Raw genomic sequence first — 21,742 nt, 5'->3', positions numbered from 1 at the left:
TGGGGGCTCCAAAATCACTGCAGATGGTGACTGCAGCCATGAAATTAAAAAATGCTTACTCTTTGGAAGAAAAGTTATGACCAACCTAGATAGCATATTTAAAAGCAGAGACATTACTTTGCCGACTAAGGTCCGTCTAGTCAAGGCTATGGTTTTTCCAGTGGTCATGTATGGATGTGAGAGTTGGACTGTGAAGAAGGCTGAGCACCAAAGAATTGATGCTTTGGAACTGTGGTGTTGGAGAAGACTCTTGAGAGTCCCTTGGACTGCAAGGAGATCCAAACAGTCCATTCTGAAGGAGATCAGCCCTGGGATTTCTTTGGAAGGACTGATGCTAAAGCTGAAACTCCAGTACTTTGGCCACCTCATGTGAAGAGTTGACTCACTGGAAAAGACTCTGATGCTGGGAGGGACTGAGGGCAGGAGGAGAAGGGGACGACAGAGGATGAGATGGCTGGATGGCATCACGGACTTGATGGACATGTGTCTGAGTGAACTCCAGGAGATGGTGATGGACAGGGAGGCCTGGCGTGCTGTGATTCATGGGGTCACAAAGAGTCGGACACGACTGAACGACTGAACTGAACTGAATAGCCTTGTTACCTTCAGAAACTTCCTTACTAAAAATAATGTGAGAAACCTGTACATGCATTCCAAAATGTAAATACCCTTAAATTTACATCTCAGCAAAGTACTCTGTTCCAGCCAGACTAAGGGGGTTACAGCTTAGAGTCTTTCTAAATTGGAAGGACTATATTCTCTCCAGTGACATGAACCATATGTCTAGCTGTAGCTGTGACCTGGGCCTGTCCCTCACATCCAGACTGCCCAACCTTGTAGAATTATGGCTCTCTTTGTGACCAAATCACTCTCTTAGCTTTTCTACAAGACTGCACTGCACGTTTGTCACCTCAGCCACTGCCAGATAATCTCACCAAACACCTAGGTAAACTTCGTTAAAAGAAGCACTGTTTTCAAATGACTTATTTTAAAAGATCTACAATAGATTAATTTTAAAATAGCATTTGTAGAAACAAACTATAAACATATAGCACACTTTTATTTAACACATTTGCTGTTTGCTTAGTTTCCAAAATTTTTTTAAACTGCAAATTAAAAAAAAATCTAATTTGTCAAAGTTGGCCACTTTTTAATCACTTTCTGTTTATAGTCTCTACCACACAACCCAAATTTGATTATACTCTGTCTTGGGTTATGTAGTAGTTATAGGTGCCAGGAATGTTCAAATTCTGATCTCTCCGAGATCAGCTATTCAAGTGAATAGAATCCTTGAATCCTCAAGTCAGAAGGAGACTTAGAGTTCCCTTCTATAATACTCATTACAGACAGTTGTCCAGTCCCTGCTAGAATATTTCCAGTGTAAGCATAGATCACAAGTCAACCCATTAAGCTCTTTGATAGTTCTGTTTGAAAACTCTCACTTATGTTGAACCAAAAAGTGCTTTCATCTTTCTACTCTCCCAAGAGAAACACCTCGTCTTAAAAAAATGAAAAAAGAATTTTATTTGGAGTCAGAAGCCCTTTTTTTAAATTAATTGAGGTGAAGTTCACATCACTAATACAATATTATGTCAATTATATTGCAATAAAACTGAGGGAAAAATAAATAATATTGATAACATTTTTATTTTCATTAAAAGTCACAATTAAGAGAGTGAAAAGGTAAGCTCCAGGCTGGGAGAAGAGATTTTTAATCCATGTATCCCATCAAATCTCATAGCCAGTATAAATAAAGAACTCCTAAACTCAGCAATCAAAAGATAGGCAACTCATTTTTTTTAATAGGAAAAATACTTGAAAGACACTTCATAAAAGTCTGGAGAGAAAAGGGAGGTGGGAGTGTCTTTTCGGGCTGTTTTAAGAATCAGCTGTTTATCTTTCTCTAGCTTACTTCATTCAGTATGACAGTCTCTAGGTCCATCCATGCTGCTACAAATGGCATTATTTCATTCTTTTTATGGCTGAGTAATATTCCATTGTTTCAGTGATTCTTAAACAGCCCTAAAGGACATTCCCTCCTCCCTTTTCTCTCCAGATTATTGCGTGTTATGCAGTAATCTTGCAGTGACCCACCTGTAGTGACCGCCTGCCTCCTATCCTGTAAATAGCCAGTGTGTTTTTATCTCAAGACTTGACTGGGGAAGAATTCATGTCCAAACTCACTCAGGTTGTTGCAGAATTCACTTCTATGCAGCTGTACCACCAGGGCTTCACTTTCTTGCTGGCTGTTGGCCAGAGGCCACTCCCAGCCCCTGTAGCAGGCCAAGTTTCCTGTGATTTGGCCCTCTCCATAGGCAGTTCACAGGCAGTTCTATAGGCCACTTGTTTCTTCCAAGCTGGTAGAAGACGAGAGCCTAAGATGTGGTTTTATCAACACAGGATATAGTGGGACTATTATTTCTGTGAGGCAAGAACATGCCTATTTTTCAAAAGTACAGTAGCTTCTTTTTCTGATTATAAAAAAGTACATAATCATTTTTAAACTTTATACACAAAAAGTGAATTATACACAAAAGTCAAAAGATGATATTTAGGGCTCTCCTTATGGCTCAGCTGGTAAAGAATCCACAGTCTCCTGCAATGCAGGAGGCCTGGGTTCAATCCCTGGATTGGGAGTGAAAAGATGGAATAAATTACCTGAAATCCTAATATCCACAGACACTCCTCTTAACAGTGTGGAACACCTCTTTCCTAGTCTTCTTTCTATGCCTACACATTTGCTTATTATACTGTCATTCTTGTGATTTGTGTGCTCCTGTCACACGTTCCTCTGGGGTGTTCCTCATGTGCCAAAGTCAGTGTTCCAAGCTACCTCTAATTTCTGGTCCCTCTACATTTCCCCAATTTTAAAAGTTATGCATCTTTATGGAAGAAAAAGGAAAATACAAAAACATATACAAAGAAGTACTGGTGGCTCAGACGGTAAAGAATCTGCCTGCAAAGCAACAGACTGAGGTTTGGTCCCTGGGTCGGGAAGATCCCCTGGATAAGGAAAAGGCTACCACTCCAGTATTCTTGTCTGGAAAATTCCACAGACAGAGGAGCCTGGTGGACTATAGTCCATGGCATCGCAAAGAGTCAGACAGAATGAAGCGAGTAACACTTCTTTTCACTTTCACAAAAATATAATGCAAACGTCATCCCCACTACCTAGATACTGACGTTAACATTTCTACATGTTTCCTTCCAGTCTTACCATCTTTTATATAACTGTATACAAGCCACAGGAGTAAAGGATAGGAAAACCCGGCGTGCTGCAGTCCATGGGGTCGCAAAGAGTCAGATACCATTTAGCGACTAAACAACAATACAAGCCACACAAACCTTGTATTAACCTCCTTTCCTTCTTATAGACCTCACTCCCTCACTCACCCACTTTGCTGATCCTGGAGAGCCAAAGTCTCCCTTTCTTATTAGCTTCATATTCTTTCCAGGCTGCCAAAGCCAAGAAAATCCTCTTCTAATCCTTTGACACCCTCTAGTTATTGCCCAATCACCTTCTATTCACAGCCCTTGTAAAAAATTTAACAATATTTACTTAACCCAACATAACCAAAATAATATCATTTCAGAATGCAATCAATATAAAAAGTATTAAAGAGCTGTCTTACAGTTTCTTTTCTTTATACTGAGTTCTTGTGTATTTTACACCCACAACTCATCTCAGACAAGATACATTTCAAACAGCTACATATGGTGATGTGGCCACCATAATGGACAGCAGAGGTCTAATTCAATGCTCCACCTGATGGAGGATCACAGACCTTCTCCAGCATCCCCTCACTCGAAAGAATCATCTAGCTCCCTGCTATTCAAATTTCATCACTAGGCATCTTCATCATCACCTGGGGCTTATTAGAAATGCAGAATTTCATGCCCCACGAAGGACCTATTTAAATTAGAATCTGTATTTAAACACTATCCCCAGGTGATTCATTTGCATAGGAAATTTAAGTCTGATTCACCTCCTGTTAAACACATCCAGTAGCATGGACTCACTCACTATCCCATCCCTAAGGAAGCCCATTCCATCTTCAAATGGTTCCAAGTATTAGAAATTTATTCATAAGCCTAGCATTATGCTAAGCACAGCACAAGAATTATCTCATTTAAGCCCAGCACTCTGAGACAAACATCCATATAGTCAAAGCCATGTTTTTTTCCAATAGTCGTGGAGAGACGTGAGAGTTCAACCATAAAGAAGGCTGAGTGCCAAAGAATTGATGTTTTCAAATTGTGGTGCTGGAGAAGACTCTTGAGAGTCCCTTGGACTGCAAGCAGATCAAACCAGTCAATTTTAAAGGAAGTCAACCCTGAATATTCATTGGAAGGACTGACGCTGAAGCTGAATCTCCAATACTTTGGCCACCTGATGCAAAGAGCCGATTCACTGGAAAAGACCCTGATGCTGGGAAAGACTGAAGGCAAAAGGAGAAAGGGGTGGCAGAGGATGAGATGGTTAAATAACATCACCGACTCAATGCATACGAAATTGAGCAAACTTTATCAACTTAGCAACTACAACTCTATGAAATAGTCTAATTTTGACTCCTTTTGTCATTGTTGCTACTGTCATTGTTGTTTATGGTAAAATATATATAATTAATCATTTTAATAGTTCAGTGGCATTAAGTACATTCACAATGTTGTGCAAACAACACTGCATGCATGCGCAATGGCTAAGTCATATCTGACTCTTTGCAACCACCTGGACTGTAGCCCACCAGGCTCCTCTGTCCATGGAATTTCCCAGGCAAGAATTCTGGAGTGAGTGGCCATTGCCTTCTACAGGGGATCTTCTCCACCCAGGGGTCAAACCTGTGGCTCCTGCTGTCTCTCCTGCATTGCAGGCAGGTTCTTTACCACTGCCACCTGGAATGAGTCACTATCCATTTCCAGAACTTCCCATTATTTCAAACATAAGCCCATTAAACAATCACTTCCCCTTCTACTCTCCCCGCAGCCCTTAATATCCACTGTTCTTTCTGTCTCTCTGAGTGTGACAATTCTAGGTATCTCATATAAGTGAAATCATACAATATTTGTCCTTTTGTATCTAGTTTTTTTCACCTAGTATAGGGTTTCAGTGTTAATCCATGTTGTACTCTATTTCAGAATTTCCTTCCTTTGTACAATAATTATTCCATTGTATATATGTACCAACATTATAGAGTAAGATTAATTAAGATGGTGGACGTGCGCTCATCTTCTCCTGTGAGAACACCAAAACTACAACTCACTACTGAACAACCATCAACAGGAGAATGCCGGGTCCCACCAAAAAAAGATACTCCACTTCCAAGAGCAAAGGAGAAACCCTAGCAAGATAGTAGGAGGGGCAAAATTGCATTTAGAATCAAACCCCTTACCTGCCAGATATGCTCAGAGGGCTCAAACAAACATTGTGCACACCAGGACCCAGAGACCCCACAGAGACTGAGCCTGAACTGGGTTTAGGTATCTCCTGTGAAGGTATGGGTCAGCAATGACCTGCCGCATAGGCAAGGGATCTGGGTGCAGCAGACCAAAAGTGAAAACAACATCCAGTTGTGGATGTGACTGGTGATGGAAGTAAAGTCTGATGCTGAAAAGAGCAATACTGCATAGGAACCTCGAATGTTAGGTCCACGAATCAAGGCAAATTGGAAGTGGTCAAACAGGAGATGGCAAAAGTGAACAATGACATTTTAGGAATAAGCGAACTAAAATGGACTGGAATGGGTGAATTTAACTCAGATGACCATTATATCGAGTATTGTGGGCAGACCACCTTAGAAGAAATGGAGTAGCCAGCATAGTAAAGAAAAGTCCAAAATGCAGTACTTGGATACAATCTCAAAAGCAACAGAATGATCTCTATTCATTTCCAAGGCAATCCATTCGATATCACAGTAATCCAAGTCTATGCCCCAACCAGTAATGCTGAAGAAGCTGAAGCTGAATGGTTCTATGAAGCCTTACAAGACCTTTTAGAACTAACACCCTTTAGATGCCCTTTTCATTATAGGGGACTGGAATGCAAAAGTAGGAAGTCAAGAGATACCTGAAGTAACAAGCAAATTTGGCCTTGGAGTACAAAATGAAGCAGGGCAAAGGCTAGTAGAGTTTTGCCAACAGAACGCACTGGTCATAGCAAACACCCTCTTCCAACGAAACAAGAAGACTCTACACATGGGCATCACCACATGGTCAATACTGAAATCAGCCAAAGATGAAGAAGTTCTACAGTCAGCAAAAATAAGACTGGGGGCTGACTGTGGCTCAGATCATGAACTCCTTATCGCCAAATTCAGACTTAAATTGAAGAAAATGGGGAAAACCACTAGACCATTCAGGTATGACTTAAATCAAATCCCTTATGATTATACAGTAGATGTGACAAATAGATTCAAAGGATTAGATCTGATAGAGTGCCTGAAGAACAATGGGCAGAGGTTCATGACATTGTACAAGAATCAGTGATCAAGAACATCCCCAAGAAAAAGAAATGCAAAAAGGCGAAATAGTTGTTTGAGGAGGCCTTACAAATAGCTGAGAAAAGAAGAGAAGCTAAAGGCAAAGGAGAAAAGGAAAGATATACCAATTTGAATGCAGAGTTCCAAAGAATAGCAAGGAGAGATAAGAAAGCCTTCCTCAGTGATCAATGCAAAGAAATAGACGAAAACAATAGAATGGGAAAGACTAGAGATCTATTCTAAAAAATTAGAGATACCAAGGGAACAGTTCATGCAGAGATGGGCTCAATAAAGTACAGAAATGGTATGGACCTAACAGAAGCAAAAGATATTAAGCAGTGGCAAGAATACATAGAGGAACTATACCAAAAAGATCTTCATGTCTCAGATAACCACAATGATCACTCACCTAGAACCAGACATCCTGGAGTCCAAAGTCAAGCGGGCCTTAGGAAGCATCACTATGAAGAAAGCTAGTGGAGGTGATGAAATTCCAGCTGAGCTATTTCAAATCCTAAAAGATGATGCTGTGAAAATGCTGCACTCAATATGCCAGTAAACTTGGAAAACTCAGCGGTGGCCACAAGACTGGAAAAAGTCAGCTTCCATTCCAATCCCAAAGAAGAGCAAATGCCAAAGAATGTCCAATCTACTGCACAACTGCACTCATCTCACACATGAGCAAAGTAATGCTCAAAAATCCTTCCAGCTAGGCTTCAACAGTACATGATCTGAGAAATTCCAGATGTTCAAGCTGGATTTAGAAAAGGCAGAGGAATCAGCAATCAAATTGCCAACATCTGTTGGATCATAGAAAAAGCAATAGAATTCCAGAAAAACATCTACTTTGCTTTATTCACTAAGCCAAAGCCTTTGATTGTGTGGATCACAACAAACTGTGGAAAATTCTTAAAGAGATGGGAATACCAGACCACCTGACCTGCCTCTTGAGAAATCTGTATGCAGGTCAAGAAGGAACAGTTAGAACTGGACATGGAACAACAGACTGGTTCCAAATAGGAAAAGGAGTACGTCAAGGCTGTATATTGTCACCCTGCTTATTTAACTTATATACAGAGTACATCATGCAAAATGCCAGGCTGGATGAAGCCCAAGCTGGAATCAAGATTGCCGGGAGAAATATCAATAACCTCAGATATGCAGATGACACCACCCTTATGGCAGAAAGTGAAGAAGAACTAAAGAGCCTCTTGATGAAAGTGAAAGAGGAGAGTGAAAAAATTGGCTTAAAGCTCAACATTCAGAAAACTACAATCATGGCATCTGGTCCCATCACTTCATGGCAAATAGATGGGGAAACAATGGAAACCGTGAAGACTTTATTTTGGGGGGCTCCAAAATCACTGCAGATGGTGGTTGCAGCCATGAAATTAAAAGACGCTTACTCCTTGGAAGAAAAGCTATGATCAACCTAGACAGCATATTAAAAAGCAGAGACATTACTTTGCCAACAAAAGTCCATCTAGTCAAAGCTATGGTTTTTCCAGTAGTCATGTACGGATGTGAGAGGTGGACTATATAGAAAATTGAGTGCCGAAGTATTGATGCTTTTCATCTGTGGTGTTGGAAAAGACCCTTGAGGGTCTCTTGGACTGCAAGGAGATCCAACCAGTCCATCCTAAAGGAAATCAGTCCTGAATACTCATTGGAAGGACTGATGCTGAAGCTGAAACTCTGACACTTTGGCCACCTGATGTGAAGAACTGACTCATTGGAAAAGACCCTGATTTTGGGAAAGATTGAAGGCAGGAGGAGAAGGGAGTGACAGAGGACGAGATGGTTGGATGGCATTACCGACTCGATGGACATGAGTTTGCGTAAGCCCCGTGAGTTGATGATGGATAGGGAAGCCTGGTGTACTGCTCTCCATGGGGTCACAAAGAGTCAGACACGACTGAGCAACTGAACTGAACTGAACTGATATATGTACCACATATTGCTTATCCATTCATATGTTGATGGACATTTGGGTTGTTTTCACCTTTTGGTCACTGTAAACAATGCTGCTTTGAAAATTGGTTACAAGAATCTGTTTGACTCCTTGGTTTGAATTATATTGGTTGACTCCTTGCTTTGAATTCTTGGGCCTACACCTAGGAGTGGAATTGTTGGGCGATATGGTAATTCTATATTAAACTTTTCAAGGAACTACCAAACTGCTTTTCATAGCAGCTTCATTATTTTGTTATAGCTTTTTTTAAAAAATAAGAACAGTTATTGTGGCTTTATTTCTGATCAGAACATTTTAAAAATATCCTCTTTTAAGAAAACTGGAGTGGAAAGATAAGATTTTTATAAAAATCTATAATCCTATATCCTATAAAATTCTTCACATGTTGATAAATGTTCTTTCTGAACTTCTTTTTATGACAACTGTTTCTCTAAATAAAGGTTTTGTTACCATGGAATTCTAAACATGTTTTTGAAGGAATAATATTTTAGAGTTGTGCTTGCCTTAAATATACATGATTTTTCAAGTAATTTGCAGCTGTCAGAAATTATGTTTATGACAACCGTGTAATAATAATAAAAGTAGTAAAAAAAAAAAAAAACTCTACCTTCTATTGACTTCTGTACTTCAGAAACTTTTCACATGCCGACTCTATTCCTTAACTCTGTTTAGGCTTTCTCACTGATGGGCCAGGTTTCACCAGCTGTGTGGTCTTGGACAAGTACCCACCCTGCCTGTTCCTAAATTTCCTCCCCTGTGAAAACAACGCTCCTATTAGCACCCACCTCCTGAGTTTCTGAGCATTCAAATGTGATGATCCATGTAAGGCACTTGGAATAAAACCTGGCACACCACAAGCATTCCAGACATGCCTTTTCACCAAGTAAATTCCAGGTCCCCTGAAAGTTTAAACATGAAAAAGAAAACCAAACTATGACAGTAGTAGAAGAAAATTCAAGTGAACACTTTTATAACCGTGGGGCTGAAGAAGAGTTTCTAAGCATCCTATCAGAGGCAGAGACAACAAAAGGATTATTAGAACTGACAACACAATAAAAATCATTTCTGAATGGCAGAAAACACCAAAGAGTTAGAAGATGAACAATAATTTAGGGAAAAAATTGTAACAAATTTGACAGACTAAAAGCTCTTTAGTATACAATGAGCTTCATAACTTAAAACAATACAAACGCTGAAAGGTTATTTTCCTAGAATAGTGGACAGAAGATAATAAGCAGCAAAGCAAGACATTCTGATGTGGCCAGTTCTTCTGTGGGGACATTCTGATGAGCCCTGTTGACACAACTACTCTAGTGCAGCTGTGGTTTCCGCAGTGTTCCGCCCCAATGCACAGTGCAATTCAGTCTCCAGGCCTGCTCTCTCTCCTCACCTTCAGTCCAGAGGACTTTCACTTTCCATCTGAGTCCTTTCTGCATTGCTTACATTTTCTTTTCTGAAAGTGTTACTTCTAATCTGAAAACAGTAAAAAAAAATCATCTTTATAAAAGAGATTTTATGATACTAAATACATTTGCATACTCAAATCCTGAAAGAAAAGTTGGCTTTAGTTAAGCTTTTTTCCCCTATAGTCTGGAGCTGAGGATAAAGAATCTTGTGTTCTAAATGCCTTCCTTCTCTATATCTATGGATACATATATAAATACATCTAGATAGATAGACATATGTCTGTATATCAGATTCATTCATTAATTCACTGATAAGTACCTACAAGCACCTACTGTGTGCCAGGTACTCTGCTGGGCATGGGAAACCTAGTGATGAACTAAAAACAGCCCCTGCCACCATGGAACAGACAGTCTGGTTGAGGGAGGAGCAGGCAAAAAGGAAGGAAATATTCAGGTTAATAACATATTATTAAGTGTAAAGAAAAATGAAGCAAGGAAAGGACACAGAGAATGGCAGGAGCTGCTGTTTTAGATTAAATGGTCAGGAAGGCCTCTCTAATGAAATGATATTTGAAGAGAAGCATGAAAGAGGTGAGAGAGGGAGCCCTAAGGATCTTTGAGATCATTCTAGGCAAAGAGAACAGCAATAGCAAAGGCCCCTAAGCAGGAGTGAGCCAGGTGTGTTTGAGGAATATCCAGATCACCAGAGTGGCTGGAGCAGATGGATAAAGAGGGACAGCAGTTGGAGATGAGGTCAGAAACATAAGAGCTGGGGCAAACCATGTAGGGCTATAACACCCTGGTAACAACTTTGGATTTTATTCTAAGAGTCTGAGATAGTTGACATTGTCAGGAAAGAGCAAACCCACAAAAAACGGAGGTATCTATTCTTCACATTTTTATTTTTAAGTGAAGAAGAGAGTAATTTCCATTAAAACAAATGGCCCCAGGTTATATGTGATTATAGATTCAAATGGTGCCCAATCCCTGACCCTCTTTCACTGCCCCATCACTGATACCTGTGCCTCAAACTGCAGGAGTTAACAATAGGGAAATCTCATGTTTGCATGTTGTGGGTAGAAGAATTCACACAGCAGGCTTGGTAACGTACTCCTTGCCTGTCTCCAAGAGAACCATAACTGATCCTTAGCCAACCCAAAAGAATGTGTCTGACCAGAGTGTTCTTTATATCACCAATGGACTGATGATTTTGTTGTGTACACCTGGAGTAGCAGTCACTGTTGTATCATCTTGTTAGGGTTGCTTCACACAGAAATATCAAGATTGATGGCGTGAACCCGTTTTCATTGCTTGAGTCAACTAGAATGTTAGGGTGCTGAGTTTTCTGGTCATGGCCAGTTGTTGGCAACTGAAAATTATGAACACACAAATAAGTAGACTTATTGTGGTGAGCATTTTACAATATATACAAATACTAAATCATTATGCTGTACATCTGAAACTAGTATGTTATATGCCAATTACACCTCAATAAAAATAAATATTCTACAGCTAAAAAGAAAATGAAATCATAAAAATTTATAGGATGTAGCTAAAGCAATTGTTAGAAGAAAGTTTATAGCACTAAATGCCTATACTAGAAAACATTAAGGACCTGGAAACAATGACTTTAGCTTTCACATTAAAAAATTAAAAAGGATTTCCCTGGTGGTCTAGTGGTTAGGACTCTGTGCTTCCACTGCAGCTGGGAATGGGCTTGATCCCTGGTCAAGGAACTAAGATCTTGCATGCTTCATGGTGTGGCCAAAAAAGAAGAAAGAAATTAAAAGATAAAAAGCAGATTAAACTTAAAGTAAGAAAATAAACCCAAAATAAAGATGACAGAATTCAAACACCATGAAAACAGAAAAACAAAGAAAAGCTGGTTCTTTGAGAATGTCAATAAACTATAAAACATAGATCCTACAAATAGTGTCTAAAATGATCCCTGTTGATGCTTGCTTCCCAGTATTCATGCCCCTGTGTAGTCCTCGCCCCTTGAGTCTGAAGTGACCTAGTGACTTGCTTCTAACCAGTAAAACATAGCAAAGGTAGGAGGATGTCATTTCCATAACTAAGCTATGACTCCATCTTGCTACCCTCTATGGCTGACTTGAATGAAACAAGCTGCCATGCTGAGGGCCCCTCTTGCCAACATCCAGCAAAAAATTGAGGACCTCAGTTCAACAACCCACAAGGAACTGAATCATGTTAACACTCATGTGAGCATAGAATTGGATTCTTCCCTAGTCAGGTCTTCAGATGAGACCCTGGCCCTGGCTGACAGGGCCTTTGATTACAGCCTTATGGGAGACCTTGAACTGAGGATCCAGCTAGTGAAAGTGAAAGTGTTAAGTTGCTTAGTTGTGTCCGACTTTGTGAACCCATGGACTGTAGCCTGCCAGGCAAGAATACTGGAGTGGGCTGCCATTCTCTTCTCCAGGGGATCTTCCCAACCCAGGGATTGAACCTGGGTCTCCTACACTGCAGATTCTTTACCGTCTGAGCCACGAGGGAAGCCCAGCTAAGCTGTACCCAAATTCCTGAACTGCAGAATCTGTGAGACAATAAATATGTATTGTTTTAAGCTGTTTAGTTTTGGATAACTTATTATTTAGAAATAGCTAAGTAGTATGAATGTAAAATGATAAGGAAATACTATCAACAGCTTTATGATAATAAATTTGATAATGAAAAGGATAAACGGAAAATTTTTTAAAAATACACAAACTGTCAAAGCTCATTCAAGAAGAAATCAGGGGCTTCCCTGGTGGTCCAGTGGTTAAAATCTGCCTTGCAATGCAAGGGACACCAGTTTGGTCCCTGATCTTGGAAGATTCCACATACCTCAGAGCAACTAAGCCTGTGTGCCATAACTACTGAGCCCAGGCTCTAGAGCCTGTACTCGGCAACAAGAAGCCACTGCAGTGAAAAGTCCATGCGCTGCAATGAAGAGTAGCCCCCGCACATTACAGCTAGACAAAGCTTGAGTGTAGCAACGAAGACCCAGTGCAGCTAAAAATAAATAAGTCTTGAAAAAAAGAAATCAGCAACAGACATATGGATACTGGTGGGGAGGGTGGGATGAATTGAGGGACTGAGATTGACAAATATGCACTAGTACGATACAATAGATAAATAATGAGAACCTACTGTATAGCACAGGGAGCTCCACTTAATGCTCTGTAGTGACCTAAATGGGAAGGAAATCCAAAAAAGAAAAAAGAGATATAAGTATACATATGGCTGATTCACTTGGCTGTACAGCACAAACTAACACAACATTGTAAGGCAACTATACTCCAATAAAAATTAACTTAAAATATTTTTTAAAAAGCCTCCAAAAGAAGAAATCAACAACCCAACTAGCCCTACAACTATTACAAAAATTAATTTGTAGTTTAAAAACTTTTCCACAAAAGAAACTTTAGGCCCAGATGATGTCACTGGTGAATGTTCCTAAACATTTAGTAAGGAATTATTGCAATTCTACACAAACTCTTCCAGAAAATAGAAGCTACCAAATTACTTTCCAGCCTATTCTGTGAGACCTGCATTACTCCAGAATCAAAATCAAAGACCGGAGAAGGCAATGGCACCCCACTCCAGCACTCTTGCCTGGAAAATCCCATGGACGGAAGAGTCTGGTAGGCTGCAGTCCATGGGGTCGCTAAGTCGGACATGACTGAGCAACTTCACTTTCACTTTTCACTTTCATGCATTGGAGAAGGAAATGGCAACCCACTCCAGTGTTCTTGCCTGGAGAATCCCAGGGACGGGGGAACCTGGTGGGCTGCCGTCTATGGGGTCGCACAGAGTCAGACACGACTGAAGTGACTTAGCAGTAAATTCAAAGACATTATAAGAAAGAAAACAAAGAACAAGATTCCTCAAGAACTTATATGCAAAAATTTTTAGCAAAATTTTAGCAAGTAAAGTCTGCTGCTGCTGCTGCTAAGCCACGTCAGTCGTGTCCGACTCTGTGTGACCCCATAGATGGCAGCCCACCAGGCTCCCCCATCCCTGGGATTCTCTAGGCAAGAATACTGGAGTGGGTTGCCATTTCCTTCTCCAATGCATGAAAGTGAAAAGCGAAAGGGAAGTTGCTCAATTGTGTCCAACTCTTCGCAACCCCATGGACTGCAGCCTACCAGACTCCTCCGTCCATGGAATTTCCCAGGCAAGAGTATTGGAGTAGGGTGCCATTGCCTTCTCCGAAGTAAAGTCTAACAATATGTAAAAAGGATGCTTCATCATGACTACGTGGGATTTATCTGAGGAATGCAGATTATGTTTGACTATCAAAAATCAATCACTGTAATCAAAACAGTATAGCACTGGCACAAAAACAGACATATAAATCAATCGAAGAGGATAGAAAACCCAGAAATAAACCCATGCACTTAAGATCAATTAATGTACAACAAGGGCTTCCTGGGTAGCTCAGCTCGTAAATGCAGGAGACCCCAGTTGGACTTCCTGGGTCAGGAAGGTTCCCTGGAGAAGGGATAGGCTACCTACTCCAGTATTCTTGGACTTCCCTGGTGGCACAGATGGTAAAGAATCCATCTGCAATGTGGAAGACCTGGGTTTGATCCCTGGGTTGAGAAGATCCCCTGGAGGAGGGCATGGCAACCTAGTCCAGTGTTCTTGCCAGGAGAATCCTCATGCAAAGAGGAGCCTGGTGGGCTACAGTCCATGGGGTCACAAAAGAGTCGGACATGACTGAGTGACTAAATACACAGCACAGTGTGCAACAAAGGAGACAAGAATATACAATGGAGAAAAGACAGGCTCTTCAATAAGTGGTGCTGGGAAAACTGCACAGCTATATGTAAAAGAATGAAATTATATATATACATAAATAAACTCAAAACACATTAAAGACCTACATGTAAAACTGGATAATATAAAACCCCTAGAGGAAAACATAGGCAGAACACTCTTTGGCATAAATCACAGCAACATTTTTTGGGGGGGATTGTCTCCTAGAGTAATGGAAATAAAAACAAAAATGAACAAATGAGACCTTATTAAACTTGAAAGCTTTTGCACAGCAAAAGAACCCATAAACAAAATGAAAAGCCACCCCACAGAATGGGCAGAAATATTTGCAAATGATGTGACCAACAAGTAATTAATTTCCAAAATACACAAACAGCTGATACAGCTTAATAGCAAAAAAACAAACAACCCAATCAAAAAATGGGCAGGAGATCTAAATAGACATTTCTTCAGAGAAGACATACAGATGGCCAAATGAAAAGATGCTCAATATCACTCTTACTAGAGAAATACAAATCAAAACTATAATGAGGTATCACTTCACACCATTCAGGATGACCATCATCAAAAAGTCTACAAACAATAAATGCTGGAGGGTGTGGAGAACAAGAAACTCTCCTATACTGTTGGTGGAAATGTAAATTGGTGCAGTCACTGTTGAGAACAGTATGGAACTTCCTTAAGAAACTAAAAATAGAACTACCATAGATCCCAGAATCCCATTCCTGGGCATATATCCAGAGAAAACTGTAATTTGAAAAGATACAAGTACTTCAGTGTTCATAGTAGCACTATTTACAATAGTCAAGACATGGAAGCAACATAAATGTACATCAATAAATGGATAAAGAAGATGTGGTACATACAAAATGGAATATTAGTAATAAAAAAGAATGAAATAATGCCATTTGCAGCAACATTGATGGACCCAGACATTATCATATTAAGTGAAGTAAGTCAGAGAAAAACAAATATATGATATCACTTCATGGAATCTTAAAAAATTATATAAATGAACTTATTTATAAGACAGAAATAGACTTACAGACACAGAAAGCAAACTTTTGGTTACCAAAGGGGAAAGTAGAGGGAAGGGATAAATTTGGAGTTTGGGATTAACAAATACACACTATTATATATTAAACAAATTAATAACAAGGACCTACTGTACAACACAGGGAACTATACTCAATATTTTGTAGCAACCTATATGGGGAAAGAATCTGAAAAAGAATATATATGCACACTTGTATATATATAACTGAATGAATCTGCAGTATACCTAAAATTAACACGACATTATAAGTCAATCATACTTCAATAAAAAATCAATTAAAAACAAAAAATTTAAAGAAAATGTATAACTAAATCACTTTACTGTACACTTAAAACTAATACAACATTGCAAATTATACTTCAATTATAAAAAGAAAATTAATCACTGTAATTCACCATATTAATAAAAGAATAAAGAAAATATATAATCATCTCATTAGACACAGAAAGCATTGGAGAAAAGCATAAAATTTTTTAGCAAAAGCATAAAATCTCTTAGAATAGAAGAAAATCTGAAGAAAATCTATAGCTAACATCTTATTTAATAAGAAACTGAATGATTTTCCCTTAACATCAGGAACAAATCAAAGCAATCTACTTTTACCACTTGTATTTAATATTATACTAAAAATTCTAGTCAGAGCAGTAAGACAAGAAAAAATGCATCTAGGGTAGAAAGGAAAATGTTAAGTTCTCATTATTCAAACATGATAAATTGTTGAAACTGAAAATCTTAAAGAATGTATTAATACAAGAAAGCTACAACAACTAACAAATGAGCCTAGAAAGGCTCATTTATAGCATATAAGGCTGTAAGGCTCATTACAGCATATAAAGTCAATATACAAGAGTCAATTGTATTTTCATATATTAGTCAGACATTAGATTTTCAAAATAATTTAAAACTGCATCAAAATATGAAATATTTAGGGATAGATGTAATGAAAAATGTGCAAGACCTAGACATTGAAAACTACAAGACTATGAAAGATCACTAAGCAAAATTAAAGACTGGTTAAATAGAAAAAAATACTATCCTCATGAGCTGGAAGACTCAATATTGATATGATGTCAGTTCTCCTCGAGTTGAGGAATAGATTCAACACAATACCAACCAAAATCCTAGGAGGCTTTCCAGTAAAAATTGATAAACTAATTCTAAAATTCATAATTGATATGCAAAGGACCTAGAATAGACAAAACAATTTTGAAAAAGGATGGCAAAGTTAAACATTTACACTATCTGATTTCAAGATTTATCATAAAGGTACAGTAATCAAGACATAATAGTACTGCTGGAAGGATAGACACAGTGATCAACAGAACGGAACAGATGGTCCAGAAGTTGACCCATACATGTATGGTCAACTGATTTTCCACTGAGGTGACAAGGATAATATTTTCAATAAATGATGCTGTAAAAATTGGATAATCTTACACACCAAAAAAAAATCACTCATTTTATGTTTCATATAGCAATAAACTCGCAATGAATCATAGACCTAAAGGATAAATATTTCTTGAAATGTTATGTAGCAGTTAATTTCTGATACAAAAAGATTCTATGGTATAAAAAATGTAAAGAATTAGATTCCTCTCTTGAAGATGTATAATTTACAATATCCAATCAAAAACTGAGAAATTCAACAATAAACAAATCTGCTTAATTTGGTTTCACCCAGTAATCACAAATGTATTTGATTATGGAGCTGTTTATCTGCACACTAGTAATATTGTATAAAATACACTTTGGAAACCATGGTCTTGTTCCAAACTTTTGCTTTACACACGAGGAATGGGATATCTAGATAGAGTGATTCACTTGACCAAGACCACTTGAATAAAAGAACATGTCTCCAGGCTGAAATCTTCTGTTCCTTGTATTACACAACAGATTATCATTTTCATTCAGTTTGGTGTATGCTTTGAAGGCTTCATTAAACAAGTGTTGCTTGTATTTCTGGGTTTCCACTACTCCATGGGCTGTCTGTATTATATCACTTATTAGCATATAGTACAATCACTTGTCTTTCCCATGGAATTCAGCACTCCTGCCCAGGGAATGTGAACTGATCATTTTTCTTTTGTCCACACAGTTCCAGTGACTTGAATACAACAGAATATCAATCAATAAATGTTTCACAAATGAAAGGAGGGGGCAGATTTCTATGTAAACAGTCCAAGGACAAGAGAACAGATATCTAAGAGTACAAGACTCCAAGTTGGAAAAAAGATACTGAGCAAAAGTGATACCATGGAGGGAGACAGGATTGGTGGGAAATTAAGAACAGCACAGCAAGAAATCAGGAAAGAAGAAACAATTAGATACAGTGGTATCTTTAATTCAGAGAAGATATTTGGTTCAGGACAGCTGGTACCTTACTGCACAATTAGCTATGCTAAAGGCCAAGAAAATGCCTTGCTCCATGCAAAAAAAAAAAAAGAAAGTGCACAGTAAGACATATTAACATTAAAATAATCATTTCAGTTAGGTAACATTGGATATATATCATAAACAAGTAGATATTCAATATATTGAGGGAAATCATTTCAAGCTTGTTATTCTCAAAATAAAAGTATTAGAATATATGAAAACAAAAGCACATCACAAAAAGAAGGACTTCCCTGGTTGTACAGGGGATAAGAATCCGCCTGTCAACGTAGGGGACACAGGTTCAATCCCTGGCCGAGAAGACTCCACAAGCCTGCAGAGCAACTAAAGTCCATGGACTACAATTAGTGAGCCTGTGCTCCAGAGCCTGCAAGCCGCAACCACGGAGCCCATTTACCTAGAGCCCATGCTCCACAACAAGAGAAGCCATCCCAGTGAGAAGCCCATGCACCTCAGGACGAGTAGCCCCCACTCATCACAACTAGAGAAAGCCTGCAGGAAGCAACAAAGACGCAGCACAACCAAAAATAAATAAACGAAAGAAACTAATATTTATTGAGCATGACAAACTCTTGACAGACACACCCCATTAGGTCTCATAACTACCCTGTGAGGTAAATAGCTCCCCTTGCCTTTAAAAAGATTTGAGAAACTGAGGCGTTCTGTCTTCTAAGAATCTGCATTCTGTCATAAGAATCTGGGTTGACTCAGTTTTTTTCTCAATAACTTCCCAAACCAAGAAAAACCTCTTAATGTAGGGAACTTCTCCAATGTCTCCAATTTTACAAAGAGTTTAATTTTCCTCACTTACACAACCCTTGGTTGAGCACTTTTTAAAAAAAATGGTTAAGAGGTCCATATCTTGCTCAGAACAAACTGCAGGAATTCAAAACAGCTGCCTCTCCAAGGAGCATCCAAGACTGTTAAGAGTTCCCAGCATGGTTTGTATCAAAATCAATTTGTAACTTTTCATGGGAACAGAAGTAAAAAGAGGAATGAGTGTTTATAGAGTGCTTAATAAATTCCAGATATTCTACTAAACAATTTATAAAGCTTCTTTCATGTAATTCTCACACTCCCCTTACAGATAAGATAGACCTTGCTTCTGGAATGTTGATAAAAATTTACGTTTCAAAAGTTTGAAAAACAAAGTACAAAAATGGGCTAAATGTTTAATAATGGAGTTAGTCATAAATACACAGAAAGTAAACTTCAAGACAGCACTAATCTAGGAATAAAAATCTCATTTAATTTTAAATCTAAATTTCTATTCATTTGTATCATTTATTTCATTAACATTGTAAATAATAGTCCACAAATACACAGCAAATGCATTGAGGGATTTGACTTTCCAACAATACGGTGGTTCTGTTTTGAAAAACTAGTCACTTACATGAGAGATTTTAAGATCGTTAAATTTGCATTCTAATTTTTTGCCTCTGAGCTTCATTTTGGAAGAAAGAAAATCTCACTACATTTACTCTACATTTACGTATATGCAGTCAAAATTGTGTCCAATGACACTACCACACACAGTAAAGATTCACCATATGACAGTTTGATAGAACAAGTGTTGGTTCTGCCTCTTATGCAGCAGTTAACAACAAAATTCAACCATTTAATAACAAAAAATATCAGCCAAAACCAAAGGGGTTTTTAAGGTATTAAATTATTTCCTATGTCAAAAATAAAAAGCCAAAACAGTCTTAAAATAAAAGCGCCCAGTTAAAACTGGCTGGAAATTCTAGCCTTGTACTTTCTTATAACTGACATCTTTCAGATGTCACCTGCATGCCTGCTAAGTTGCTTCAGTAGTGTCTGACTCTTTGCGACCCTATGGACCATAGCCTGCCAGGCTCCTCTGTCCATGGAAATTCTCCAGACAAGAATACTGGAGTGGGCTATAATTTGCTTCTCCAGAGGAATCTTCCCCATCCAGGGATTGAACCGGGTCTTTTACATCTCCTACATTGGCAGGCAGGTTCTTTATCACTAGCGCCACCTGGGAAGCCCAGATAGCATTAACTGTAGTAATCTGATCTTGGAGAAGGGATTTGAAAGGGATATTGGAAAAAAAAAATTTAACCTTTTTTCATATAATACTTTAAATACCTAAATTCCTAATAAGTATCAGGGTCAGAGAGTGACTCATGATTTCACTGTTTTCAACTGGTTAAACCAAATGACCTCTCTGGCAGTCAAGTTTTAAATCTGCAAGTCTAGACATTACATCAAAATTCAGATGTCCGAGTCAGGGAAGCTGGACTCTGGCCCCGAGAACTACTGCTCAAAGCCGATGGAATTCAAGCTGCCTAACCTCCAGATCGCTTTTTTCCCCCAATTTTTTTCTTGCCTATTTTTGTTTATAAACTTCCGCAGCTTTCCAAGATGCCGCGGAAAGTTCTCATACCGAACTGAAGTGGAGCGGGTTGTTCAGCTCCTAGGTCTCTACAGTGGCCACGCGCTGCGGCTGACTTTCATCTTAGGACCCCTTCCAGCAGGTCCTAAACTGGGGGGAAAGGTTTAGTGAGAGACCACCAAAGCCAGAGTGGGGAGTGGGCAGATGGAGCAGGGCGTCAGGAAAGAGAAAGAAGGCTGGGGGCGCCGGGCTGATTCCCAAGGTCCCCTACTAGTTCCCAAAGAGGTGCGGGCGGGAGGCGGAAGAGCCCAGGCCGGGTAAGAGGTCCCCTGGGCATCCCTGCCAGCTGGGCAGCAGCGGCGGCCAGTAGAGACAAGAAGTGACCCGCTCGCCTCTCAAGGATAGAATGGCCCTGATGCTGGGAAGGCGCCTGTGGCAGGGCCAGGTCCGAGCGGCCGCCGGATATCCTCAACGGGGCCCTGGAGTCAGAAAGCGGGTCCAAGGACCGTTGTTAAAAAGAAAACAACGTCTCGCTGTCGCCCAGCATCCTCCTCCCTTGGCTTGGCTTCCTCCCACTTTTGCCGTCGTGCCCGCGGCCGACCAGCTCGGCACCTACCAAGACCACAAGGCTCGCTGGGCTCGGAAGCCGCGGTCTGCCCCACGCGCCCCCGAGCCCGGGCCCCGGCCCCAGACCCCCATGTCGCCCGCAGACTCGCGATCCCGGACTCGCGGCCCGCATCCCTCCCCCGTGCAGACCGGGCCAGAGGTTCCCCGCGGTAGCGCGGGAGTCGGGGCGCGGGCCAGGGTCACTCCTCTCCCCGTCGCCAGCCCGAAACTGCCAGCCGCCCCACAGTAGCATCCAGCCACCCGGATTCCAGTTCCTTGAGTGGGGAGAGCGCCTCTGGTTCACCCAGAGCAGGGGCTCTGAGTCCAGGCGAGGGAGGCGGCCCACCGTCCCGATCGCCCCTTCCTCCCGGGCGAGGGGGCCGTCTCCGGGAACAGAGCCGGTGGGCCGCCTCGGGCGGGCATTTTTGTCGCTGGGGTGGTCTCAGCACCGACTAGGCCCCAGCGCCCCCTCTGGCGCGCCCCCTTCGCCTGGAAGAACCCCTGGTTAACCCGTTAGTCGCCGCCTCGCTGGCGCCACCTGCGCGGGGGAAGTAGGGGCCCTCCGAAGGCTGAGGGGCGGGGGGCGCAGAAAGGCAGGCGGGAATCTGAAGCGAGGGGGAGGAGAAGGGAGATTCTGCACAGCGGGAGGACAAAGCCGCCTGTAGGGGGGGGCAGGGCGGCCGAGAGGCT

General features: G+C 40.3%; 1 long non-coding RNA gene across 1 annotated transcript; it reads right to left on the bottom strand.

Annotated features, from left to right (window-relative positions):
* Positions 1-1,628: 1,628 nt before the first annotated feature.
* Positions 1,629-21,105, bottom strand: LOC105605604 (uncharacterized). Its single transcript, XR_003587514.3, has 6 exons — positions 20,498-21,105; positions 13,008-13,047; positions 10,966-11,223; positions 9,839-9,921; positions 9,234-9,347; positions 1,629-4,439 (listed from the first exon to the last, which is right to left on the bottom strand). It is a non-coding gene; the product is annotated as an uncharacterized LOC105605604 (long non-coding RNA).
* Between the last annotated feature and the right edge of the window lie 637 nt (positions 21,106-21,742).

The sequence above is a fragment of the Ovis aries genome, chromosome X, assembly GCF_016772045.2.
Source record: "Ovis aries strain OAR_USU_Benz2616 breed Rambouillet chromosome X, ARS-UI_Ramb_v3.0, whole genome shotgun sequence".
In the NCBI taxonomy this organism is placed as follows: Eukaryota; Metazoa; Chordata; class Mammalia; order Artiodactyla; family Bovidae; genus Ovis; species Ovis aries.
This window is presented reverse-complemented; position numbering and strand designations above follow the sequence as displayed.